Source organism: Ptychodera flava, chromosome 4, assembly GCF_041260155.1.
Source record: "Ptychodera flava strain L36383 chromosome 4, AS_Pfla_20210202, whole genome shotgun sequence".
NCBI lineage: Eukaryota > Metazoa > Hemichordata > Enteropneusta > Ptychoderidae > Ptychodera > Ptychodera flava.
This window is the reverse complement of record NC_091931.1, coordinates 78368-91045: the sequence shown is the minus strand read 5'-3', so window position 1 is coordinate 91045 and position 12678 is coordinate 78368. Positions and strand designations below refer to the sequence as shown.

Below are 12678 nucleotides of genomic sequence, written 5' to 3'. Positions count from 1 at the left end.
AAATATTGTAAATGAAAAATCAAGAACAGTTTACTGTGTGCTTGTAAAAGATAACATATTTGTCAATACATAAACTGCCTTGCAGATTGATTGTCTTAAAGATTATCACAGAAGTAGAAAAGGAAAAGAAACTAATCAAATTGCTGTAACATATTCACTCTCAGTGCCTGTATAGGCCTATACTTAACTATTTTATCAAATTTTTACATTCAGCCGTTTGTTATATCTTTATCACTCTCCATAGGCCAAGGCACACTTGGGGTCAATGTCATCACTCTGTCTGTGCCAGTCTGTGTATGTCAGTCTGTCTGTATATGTATGTCCATGTTTCATACAATTGTTGACTTGTTTTGATAACTATATGGGAGCAAACAGTGATGTTGTCACTATTTTTCTTCAGCCAATTCCTAATTTGCATTTTCGATGATCTTTCCTCTGAGATTCACTTGATCAAAGTTGGCAAAACATGCTATGTACATTGGTGATTATACCAGGTTAAAACAATATTGAAAGTCATTTCACATTTTCATGTCAGCAAATTTATAATTTGCATATCTAAAAAGCTTTCACAGTTTGGCATATATGGCTTGAAGGACTTGACCAAAGGTAATTACACTTGCTATATAAAGTGGTGATACAATGATGGCAGTCAAAGAACTTTAATATTTTCATTTCAGCTAATTACATATTTCTATACTTCATGACCTTTTAGAATTAATGGATGGTGAATATTGTTTATTATGTTGATCATAATACTTTCAATGAAGTTGCAAATATGTGGCAAAAGTTCAAATTTTCACATAATTGCAATATATAATGAAACACGTGAGCATTTTCAGTTCATATCTGGTTAATGTATATCCGTTTTTTCTAAAATCATTAATTATGCAAATGAGCAAAAAATATGCAAGCCACACTCACCAAAAACTAATCAGTTCTTGCCGTTTGCTAACTGAATCTATGTACCAGATTTGATTCTGATCTGATAAGCCATTTTTGAGATACTGGACCAACAGACAGACAGACAGATATAACTGCGACATATGCTCACGTGTGTGAACACGTGAGCAAACCAGATATGAACTGAAAATGCTCACGTGTTTCATTATATATTGCAGTTATGTGTAAATTTGAACCTTTGCCACATGTTTGCAACTTCTTTGAAATTATTATGATCAACATAATGAACAATAATCACCGCCGATTAATTCTAAAAGGTCATGAAGTATGCAAATATGTAATTAGCTGAAATAAATATTAAAGTTATTTGACTGCTCTTATTGTATCATCACTTTATCTAGCAAATGTAATTACCGTTGGCCAAGCCCTTCAAGCTGTGAAAGCTCATTAGATATGCAAATTAAAAATTAGCTGACATGAAAATGTGAAATGACTTTCGATATTGTTTTGACCTAGTACCTGGTATAATCATCAAATGTACATAGCATGTTTTGCCAACTTTGATCAAGTAAATCCTGGTATATATCTCCAATAAGCAAAGTTCATTAAATATGTAAATTAGGAATTGGCTTAAGTAAAAATGCTTTATGATTGTCAATAATGTTGAATCATGGTATCTGCAATATGTGTAGCAAATTTTGTCAACTTTGGTCAAGTCAATTCAGACATATATCTCTAATTAGGAAAGATCATTAAATATGCAAATTAGGAATTGGCTGAAGAGAAAATGCTTAATGACTTTCAATAATATTGTATTATAGTGTCTTTGATGTACATAGTAAGTTTCATCAATTTTGATCAAGTCACTTCAGATAAATATCCCTAATTATGAAAATTCATTTAATATTAAAATTAAGCTTTGGCTGAAGTAAATATGTCTTCTGACTTTCAATAATGTTATATCACAGTATCTTTGATGTATATAGCAAGTTTCAATATAGCAAGTTTCAATAACTACAATCAAGTTAATTCAGATATGTATCCTTAATTGGGAAAGTTCATTAAATATGCAAATTTGGAATTGGCTGAAGTAAAAATGCTTAATGACTTTCAAAAATGTTGTATCATAGTGGCTTCAATACATGTAGCAAGTTTCATCAACTTTGGTCCAGTCATTTCAAATATATATTCCTAATTAACAAAGTTCATGAAATATGCAAATTAGGAATTGGCTGAAGTTAAAACGCTTAATGACTTTCAATAATGTTAAATCATATTATCTTTAATATACATACCAAGTTTGGTTAATTTTGATCGAGTCAAATCAGACATTTATCCCTAGTTAGGAAAGTTCATTAAGGAGGTACGCTACCATTCCAAAAAATGTTGGGACATTCTTGAAGTTGACTTTTCTGAAATAATCTTTATGTGTACATTGCGAAAATATGAAAAAAATATGGGGTACCCATGCAAAATCTTTGAAAAAAACACATGCCAAAATTGACAGAAAACCACTAAATCTCCCATTTTGCAAAATTTGCACTTACCAGCAGAATCTTTATTTTATCGCAAACGATTAACAGATCCCAGTGTGCATACCACATTTTTGCATTGCCAGGACAGCTGCATTAGGACAATCAACTAAAATTTCTGATGTCTTGTCTTTAAAATTAAATATTAGACCCTAAATTTATCATTTAACTGTAAAATTAGTCTTTTTTAAAAATATAAACTTCATATAAATGCACAAAATAATTTTCAAAATGTTAAAAAGTACAGCAATATCTATCAAACAGACAGTGTTCTTTGATTTAGAAGCAAAAAAAGTTGGGGTCACCACGCAAATTTTCTTACTACACAGCAAAAAGTGACGAAAAAAGGTGAATTTTGTTAGACCTGAGATTTGACCCTCTAGCTTACTGATATTATGTCAGAGCTACAATTGTTAATTTTTCTCTACTGATCTCTCAAAATAAAAATCACTCGATTTTTCAGTGCAGAAATATAATTTCAGTTGTTTTGATTCATAAAAACTTTTGAAAGAAATATTATAAGGTCACTAGCATGATTTTTTGCCATTTTGTCCTGTTATTCACGCTCACCAGGTTAGATAGTCTAAAAGGAACATATACATCTTCTGGACAAAAGAGGGCGCACTCCTATATAGAATGGTAGCGTACTACCTTAATTATGCAAATTAGCAACTACCTTTCATGTAACCCCATAATGGTTCCCACTGCTGATATATCTTGGTGTGATCAACATTTGTAGCAAATCTCATCAAATTGTGAGTAGTCATTATTAATATATATCCCGTTTTTCTAAAATCATTAATTATGCAAATGAGCAAAAAGTATGCAAGCCACACCCACCAAAAACTAATCAGTTCTTGCCATTTGCCATTTCATTTATCCCCTGCAAACGCTGTCAATGCTGGACAAGGCCCCATATCACTGGTAGTGATGCTGTGCCCCGGCCAGCTACAACACCAGCAAAATTAAGGAATACCCAACTCATGTCTTTGTGGGAGAAATGGGCCACAAAATGGGTGACCATTTAATGAGAAACTGTAACTGTAAAATACATCAAACAGGCCACTAATAGGCCAAACCCGGAATTCGAATCGACATCGGTACAAACAAAGCCATGTGCGCAAACGCGCATAGACGTACGTGTATTTCCATACGCGTAAGTACACATGTGAGCTTGTTTGTACCAGCATCACGTGATTATTTGGGCGTACTTAGTGTGTAGAACGCATCGCGTCCTTTTTATTCCGGAGTAGAACCATTGATGACACGCAAACATAATACAAAACATGTGACCTTACAATAACTAACCTACTTACACTTCTGATAAAATTAAAGTTGCAAAGATGAGATACATCAATCAGGCCACAAAATTCGTGACCAATAAACTGACACACAAACAAATTTCCTTACAATGATTAACATGCTGATAACTGTGAAATACATAAAGTGGGCCACAAAATGGGTGACCAATTAACAGTCTAACAAAGAATTCACCTACATAGGTAACTCATTTAATCTTGCCCCCATCTTGTGGGGCCCAAACACGCCACAAGACACACCTTGTGTCGGCCCCACAAGAAGAAAGTCCACGTCACTGCAGCCCCTGCGAACAGTGACTTGTCTTGATTGCTACGTTGACCCGTGCCGTGTTGAGAAACTGGCAAATGAACTGTGACTCATGCATGTTTCACAGATGTATGCAAAATTTATACTGGCACAGCTCCAGTGTCTAACTAGCAATAACTTAGCCATCCTACTTATATACTGTGCTTGGCTACGCTACTACCCTCTGTTTTATTGCAGCAATAGAGGTAAACCCGTAACAATTGTAAAGTCTGTAAACTACGTTTTGTACTTTATCTACAAACGAGTCTTGTTGACCCCCCTCTTTGTATTACTACCTTGGGAAACAAGGAACAAAACTCGAATTGAGTAACTGTATTTACTACTGTGGCTAAACACAAACCAAAGAGAGACCTGCTCTAAAAAACACAGATTAAAAAACCCTTTTGGAGGGAAAAATTCTCCCTGAAAAAGCCTAGTCAATCATATGGAATGACAATGCGTGGAATGCAAAGATAGCAAAAATAATTGTTAGCAATGTGAAATGGAATCTGCTAGTCTGGAGGAAGCGCATAGTGTGAACCTAAAACCTTCCTGAACTTTATAAACATATTTCTAACCAGCTTCCTCCCCACCCTACAAAGCATACTTGCTCCTTTTATGTTGTCACTTGAACATTTTTCGGGACATCAGATAATAAGCCAGAATGGCACAACTTACTGCAGCCCCTGCAAACAGTTACTATGCCAAACTTGGCCTTAACTGATGACCTATATATATATCCTTGTTTCACAACTTAACTGATTGTAGCCAACGACCAATTAGGCAAATAGACTTCATACGTCCAGAACCTCTGGATGATTGCTGGAGAGCCTGTTTTTAAAGTAGCAGTAATGCACTCATATTGATAAAGGAAGGTTAAAAAATTGTCACACTGCCAAACCAGAAAACACAGCTGATTTCCCGTTAAATTGACTCTACTTGAAAGGGGAAGCTGGCTTACAACATTTGACTCTGTACCACGCATGGCGCACAGTTGCTGTACTAAAACTGGGTCTTCAACTGGCAAGTAGATTCCCACACATCTGAAACCTCTGATTGGTTATTGGAAGGCTTGCCTTTGTAAATATATGTGCAAGACATAGCAAGATAGATGAGCCATTACTATATTTTTGAAGTCTTATGAACAATAATACAGCTTCATATTGATCTAGAGAGTTATACTTATATATCCTAAAGAATAACTGAAAACAAAAATATATGTCCATTTTGTAAAGTTGATGTTGTCGATTGTTGCCTTGTAGCCCTACTGTCTGATGCAGGATTTGAATATGCTGAGTGGCAATGAGGTTACCTGCCTTCTTCTTTTTGTACACTTTTTTTTTCCATGAGCCATGCCTGTTGGTGAAAACAAAGGGAGAACTAGGCAGAAAAAGAATTCGACAGAGTCTCAATAATGTGGTTGCATTATACCTATTACATAGCTAATAGGTTGAGTGGCAGACAGAATCAAACATTGGAAAACCATTAAAGGAGCCCGGGCAGTAACATGCTGACACTGCCTCCCACATATGACAAGCGGATAAAATGACACTGCTGCTGACCCAGCCGATCCAACAATGTGGGGGAAAAACACAGCTGGGAAACAAATTCCACAAAGGGAAGATGCTGTACCCACAGCAACACCCTACATATTGGACCAGCACAGCCGAATCCAACCATGAGGGGAAAACCCAGCTGAAAAACACACTAAATTCCACAAAGGGAAAAAGTGAAAATGCTGTAAACACAGCAACACCCCACATTGAGAACCTGTAATGGGCTGTAAGCCCAGCAAAATCCAGCTTAATGGGAAGCAATAAGCAGGGCTGCCAAACATAATTCGCCTGACTCAGTCTGACGCCACTTTGTTGCAGCAAAAGTTCGACCACAGCAATGAAATGTACAGCAAGCAAACTTTATGAAGTACAATCTTGACAAATGTGAACTGGCTGATCTTGAACACATAACTAGTAATGGTAATGAAAAAGCACACTAGTTGTAACCCAATGTTGGGCGACAAGTCTCTCGCGGACATGAAGTCCACCGCAAATTTATGATATCTCTACTACTACTGCTCTCATAAATTTGAACTGACACTGAGTGACAGAAATTACTTCGCGTAGAATCCCTCAGACTGACAGCATATGAATGCTCCAAAAGACGTGCATACGTCATTTGCCTTATCAAACTGTTTTTACCTGTAGGTGAAAACAGGTATCATATACTTACTTTAGCCCCATTTGTGGATAAGGTAATTGTTACCTACATGGAGTGATGTCAGCGTGACTCTACATCTGCCTTTTGATTAAAAGGACCGTGTTATGGATAGTGTTCTGCAGATATGCCTGTTGTTGATGCTGTGGTATCTCAAGTAGGCTGTTTTGACTGTGAAGATCTCAAGCTGAGTTGAAGCCCTTGCCACTGTTGTAGAAGCTGATGACAATGATGCTGTTAACTGTCTGCTGCTGAAGACAACTACCATTGGCAGGAGCCATACCTGTAACTGCTCTTTTACTTGAGGCACTGGAGCTAGCTGCCTTCTTCTGTGCTACCTTTTTGCTTCAAGCCTATGAGCTAAGAAAAGGAAAACTAAGCAGCAAAAGGAAATTACCTGAGTTCCACTGAATAGTTTACAATAAACCAAACCGTTCCAAACTTATGACAGCTGGTCACATGCTAAACTACTGCAAATCTAAGACAGAAAACTGAAATTGCAACGCTCCCTCAATTGGACATGTGCACAACTACAGGTGATGAGGAAAAGAAAAGCTCTGGTTGAGTGGTAGCAAGATCCAAGGCATGGAGAATCCATTCAGGGACGCTGCCCTGAAAATACATCCACCCCTTCCGCAGCCAAAATGTCACAGTTGCATGCCAAGCCGGTCCCAACAATGAAGGGGCCCCTACAACTGAGGGAAAAAACAAGCTGAATGACACAGCTGAATCCAACAATGTGGAAAAAATTAGCACTACAAGAGCAGCTGACATTCCACCGAAGTGGAAAATGAACAAGCTGTAAAAACAGCAACAACCGACATTGGGGACCTGTAATGGGCTGTAAGCACAGCAACAACTTGAACAAGCCGCGTGGGGAGAAGTATGTAGCAAGATTCACACACATGATTCCCATGTCCTGGTTTGATGCCACTCTGTCGACACTTCGACCACAGCTAAAACTTTAAAAAAAATCAAAAAGATGCCAATGCTCGACAAGCGCGAAGTAAAGCACCTCGTACACTTCGATAATCCCGGCGCATACCCGGCGCGTTAAAGTGTACCCCGTCACTGTAGAATACTTGTAGCGATGACCGCCATAACCCGACATGTGACCAGAAAACACAAAGGGATTTCCCGCCAAAGCCTCCCTCAAGTTGTTGTACAGGGCGTCTACACGTGCATTGAAGTCCCGGATGTTTTCTGTACAAGGGCCCCGAGCACGATGCAAAACTTAGCTTACAACTAATGAAAATATTCGAACGTTGAAATGCCGATGGAGATTCTGCATGAATAAAATAATCCTATGAGCAATAGCCTCTGGTGAATCATGCACACTGCAGAGATCGTTTGTACCGATGCCGAAAATAAAAAATCTGGCGAAACATCTCTCACGTACGATGTCCTCCGAGAAAGTTACCTCCGCTGGTACCCCTCACAAACACGATTCGAACATGGAGGTAGGAAGAGACGAACAAACAGGGAAAAAAATGAGTGAGTTCCGGCTCGTGTATTTTCCTAGACGGCGTATGAAAGAATGCCCCAAAAGTACTACACGGATAGGGGCATGGTTTCTTGTGAAGAAAGGAATGTTATAAATACCGTTACCGATGTTAAAGTTCAGATGAGGTCCAGCTGCCGAAATGGCAGTCTTGCCTGGAGGACGTCTCAGGGCAAAAGAGGATGGTACAAGCCCACACGATGACCTCTTGACCCCCGCCACAGGCGGCGCTGTATGAACGTTTGCAGGAGATAAAATTCCTTACTTTTGTAACTTCTTATAATTTACTTTTAATCACATTGAAATTACAAAGACATGTCTTTATTCTTCAAATATTCACAATATCGGACGATAAGTATCCTTAAGCTTACCTTCAGTGACTGCAATTTGCACAGAGCAACACTATCGCCTAGCAACTCGGGCCTGGTACACATCACCGCAGTCCACATTGCTTCGACTGAACTGAACAAAAAAGTAATAAAACTACAGTAAGGCCAAAGAACTAAAGAAGATGTTTTTGACTGCTCATTAAGGTGTTTAAATTTCATAGCAACGGCTTACAGGTTCACTTGACTTGACAAACTTTGACGGGATACAGAGGCGTAATACGTGTGTGAAGTGACCTCGATCATTCGACAGCTTCTCAGTTTGCCATCGCGATTTTAGCACATGGGTCAGAATATGTGCAAATATCGAGCAATGTAAGAGCATAAAATTCAGAATCTCTTACCGAATACATAATTTGAACATATTTTGGTTGTTAAGACATGTATTAAGTGATTTGATTGGTTCAAAATGCGATATTCTTGGAGCGCAAACCAATCGAAAACAGGCTTTTTTCATTGCCGTGTACCCCATTAAGCGAAAGCACGGGCCCCTTACGCCGTAGAGGGCGCATTTTTGACACGCGCTAAGCATTGGCAAAATTCACAAAATATTCAAAATCGGATGTATTATTTTCGGCGCTCGTGTGACAGAATCATTTATTTCTTTGACAACACATTATACAAGGGGGATTTTCAAATCAATTACAATAAAAAATACTGCTTTAAAGGTAATCATTTTACGAATAAAGACAGTGGAATTTGACCTGTTTTAGTGTGACACAATTTTGGCGAAATCATGATATTTACTGATGTTTTATTAAAAAGGCTTGACTTTTGTTCAACTTAAAATTAAAACAGCTTACTAAGAAACAGTTTTTCTTTCAAAATCTCAGTTATCAGCTTAATGTTTGCTTTCAACTAAAAATAAGAGACATCCACAAACATTACTTTGTCATGTGAGACCGATTTAAGCTTTGGCCTCTCTAACATTGATGCTACTTTCTGAAATGTAATATTTAATTTGAAAGAAAAGTATATGTAGAAAAAAACTACTTCTATCTTGCATTATCAATCCTAATTCTAAAATGGCAAGGGTTGAAATGCTGACACTAAAAAAAGTGATTAAAAACATAATTAGCAAAATTACAATGCCTCTTATTCAAAATGTTTCCATTGAAATCTTATGAGTTGATAGGGAACTTCCTAAGAAGTTCCAGACGCCGCCGCGCTGGCGATAAGTTTATGTAAACATGTAGATACTGTTTAGCTGACTGTGGGCACCTAACCGACCGACGTGAACGTTATACTCCTAGCTGCATTACATGTAATACGTACCGTTACATTAGCGATTCCTGTGATTCGTTCAAAAATAATGGGCAATATGATGCAGTGAGATTAAAACATATGTTTCAGCCAAGTAAAATTCTTGCGTGATTTTCAATACCACAACTGAAATGCGAATATGGTACATGATAACAACAGTCGCGGTTACAAAAATAGTTTGGCGGCATAGTTGACAACTGCAACATTGTACAAGTGCCTGTCTGCATGCACAGTACATACTTCCACCGACAAAATGCATTGTGGTTTTCCGATGCCATTTCTGACGCGAAGGCGCATCTTAGAACTTCACTTGAAAGGTGTTTCTTATGGTGAAATTGCATCGACGACTGGAATCTCTAAATCAGCAGCGCACAGTGTCTGCTGTAAGTACGAGAGAACAGGCCCTGACAGCCGGTGATAGACCAGTGCGAGAACGCACCAGAGTTGTGGACAACATATCGAGTTTTACAAAAGGCGGTAGCCAAGTATTTACTTACACGAAATCAGAAGAAAACTTTTTGATGATAACGTATGTACGGCCGAAAACGTGCCATCGTATCGCTGGCGACAATCCACCGAGCGATAACCAAATACGTGAGCGTGAGTCGAAAGAAAATATCGTCTTGCCGCCGAATCAATGACTCCAGCTATCGATCAACACACACTGGAATTCATAGAAACTGTTTCTGACTGCAATATAAATCAAATTCATTGGTTTGATGAGTCTTCGGTGATCCGAACTTGCAGGCAATCGTCGTTTTAGACAAGCAGAAATCAGAACACCGGCAGTTGAAATACAACGGCGTGCATCGAACGCTACGTACACGATCAACCTTGCCAGTGCTACGGGTGTCGATCATTCCGATGTGATCATTGGCCCATCAAACGGGTTGGAGTTACTGAACTCTTTCGATGAGGCTGTTCAATTAACGGATAATTTTGGAAATCCGTGTTTGGCCGTCGGTGACTGTGTGATTATGGATACTTGCGCCACGATGTGTTGTTGCATTGTTATGTCGCCCTCTCGCGTCGGCTCTTTACTATTTATTTATTTGTTATGCGCATGCGTATATGTTGTAGTCGTGTTAATCTTGTACTAGTCGTAATAAAGTTCGACGTTTATCTCCGACATCCTGTGTCTGGTTGTGGTCTTGACCTGATGGTTAAACGGGGATTGTCTCCCCACTGGCGTGGTGGCAGCGATTTACGGAACTACACGCCATTTACGAAATAATGAAGCTTTTCGAACCGACCTTTCCCATACCAACAGCCGTCCAGACTTCACGCACAGGTGGACAACCCAATAATAATATAACCCAACTATAATATAACTGGGTATCACGGACGTTCGGACACTCTCGAGCTACACTCAGCATGGCGAACCTCCACCGCGCTCCAAGGCAGTGGTGCCTGAGTAAGTCAGAAAGCTGGCGCCAAAATCTCAGCTACACTTTGCACTGTTCTTGGGAGAGAGCACCACTTGGAAAGCCAAAACCAAGTCTTCTCCTCTTAGAGGATTTACCGACGATGACGAAGACACCCCTGTGCTTCATGTCGGACAACACAACAAAAGATCAACGCCATTTGATTGAACTCATGCTGGGTCAGATCGCTAACTATTGCCCCATCATCTCTCGTAACAAAATAGTCAGAAAGTCAACATCAGTGGATCATATCTGGCAAACTGTACATCTTCACTATGGATTTCAGTCCACCGGAGCACATCTTCTGGACTTAGCGACATTCATCTTCAACCCGACAGCCAGCTTGTAACGACAATGTTCCATGACCACTTCCAGGTTGCAGCCCCTTTCTTGACACCTCCCATGATGCCAAGGACTGTAGATGATCTTCACGCAAATACAAGCTCCCGTGACACTCAAGTGACTTGTCTCTTGAGTTGTTTTGCGGCAAAGTCCTACGCGTTCCCCCTTGTGTCTTGAGGCAGTTGACCGTAGTTTTTAGTTTCTTTCTTTATTTTTCTTTCAGGCGTGCGGACTTATGTAGAGAATAAAAGTGGTCACGCCACTATGTGTTGTTGCATTGTTATGTCGCCCTCTCGCGTCAGCTCTTTAATCTTTACTTAGTTGTTATGCACATGCGTCTCCCTCTCTCTCTCCGCATCGCCATGTAGTTGTAATAAAGTTCGACGTTTATCTCCGACATCCTGTGTCTGGTTGTGGTCTTGACCTGATGATTAAACGGGGATTGTCTCCCCACTGGCGTTGCGGTTTCCACCACGCGCGATATGTTATACATTCAATTTCATAATCGTCACTTTTAAGTTAAGCACGTACATTTGTGCCGGCGTGAGGAAATGAACCAGCGCGATGACACAAACCACTCAATTAGATTCTGTTTTGTACAAATCACTCAAGAGGAGTTTCTATCCTCCAAATAACTCAATCGGAGTGTCTCTTGCAGAAATCACTAGATTAGAGTTCTTCTCGTAAAAATGTATGAATTTTAGTCAGTCTTGCGTAAATCACTCAATTGGAGTTTGTCTTGTACAAATCGCTCAATTGGAGTTTTTCTTGCACAAATCACTCAATTAGAGTTTGTTTTGTACAAATCGCTCAATTAGATACTGTTTTGTACAAATCACTCAAAAGGAGTTTCTGTTGCATAAATCACTCAATCGGGGTTAGTCTTGAACAAATAAATCAATTGGAGTTAGTCTTGTAAAAATTGCTGAATTTGAGTTCGTCTTGCATAAATGACTCAATTAGAGTTTGTCTTGTATAAATCGCTCAATTGGAGTTTTTCTTGCACAAATCACTCAATTAGAGTTTGTTTTGTACAAATCGCTCAATTAGATACTGTTTTGTACAAATCACTCAAAAGGAGTTTCTGTTGCATAAATCACTCAATCGGAGTAAGTCTTGAACAAATCACTTAATTAGAGTTTGTCTTGTACAAATCGCTCAATTAGAGTTTGTTTTGTACAAATCGCTCGATCAGCTTTTGTTTTGATACAACCACTCAATTAGATTCTGTTTTGTAAAAATCAATCAAAAGGAGTTTCCGTTGCATAAATCACTTAATCGTAGTTAGTCTTGAACAAATCAAACAATTGAAGTTTGTCTTGTTCAAATCGCTCAATTGGAGATTGTCTTGTACAAATCGCTTAACTGGAGTTTGTCTTGTACAAATCGCTAATCCGTGACAAAATGCGGCCAATCTGTTTACCGGAACGAAATTTCAATAAAGGAATTCGAAAAAAGATTTTTTGTTGATTTTCATGCTAGGCTAAAATCTGTCGTATATTGAAACATAC

The 12678-nt window shown here is 38.8% G+C and overlaps 1 long non-coding RNA gene across 3 annotated transcripts; it reads right to left on the bottom strand.

Moving 5' to 3' along the window:
* Positions 1–3420: 3420 nt before the first annotated feature.
* LOC139130632 (uncharacterized) lies at positions 3421–11557 on the bottom strand. 3 transcript variants are annotated; one of them, XR_011551920.1, is made up of 3 exons: positions 9899–11557; positions 8124–8214; positions 3421–7982 (listed from the first exon to the last, which is right to left on the bottom strand). It is a non-coding gene; the product is annotated as an uncharacterized lncRNA (long non-coding RNA). The 3 variants fall into 3 exon arrangements; XR_011551919.1 differs by lacking the exon at positions 9899–11557 and having other exon boundaries at positions 8124–8491; XR_011551921.1 differs by lacking the exon at positions 9899–11557 and having other exon boundaries at positions 3421–6611; positions 8124–8491.
* Positions 11558–12678: the final 1121 nt, after the last annotated feature.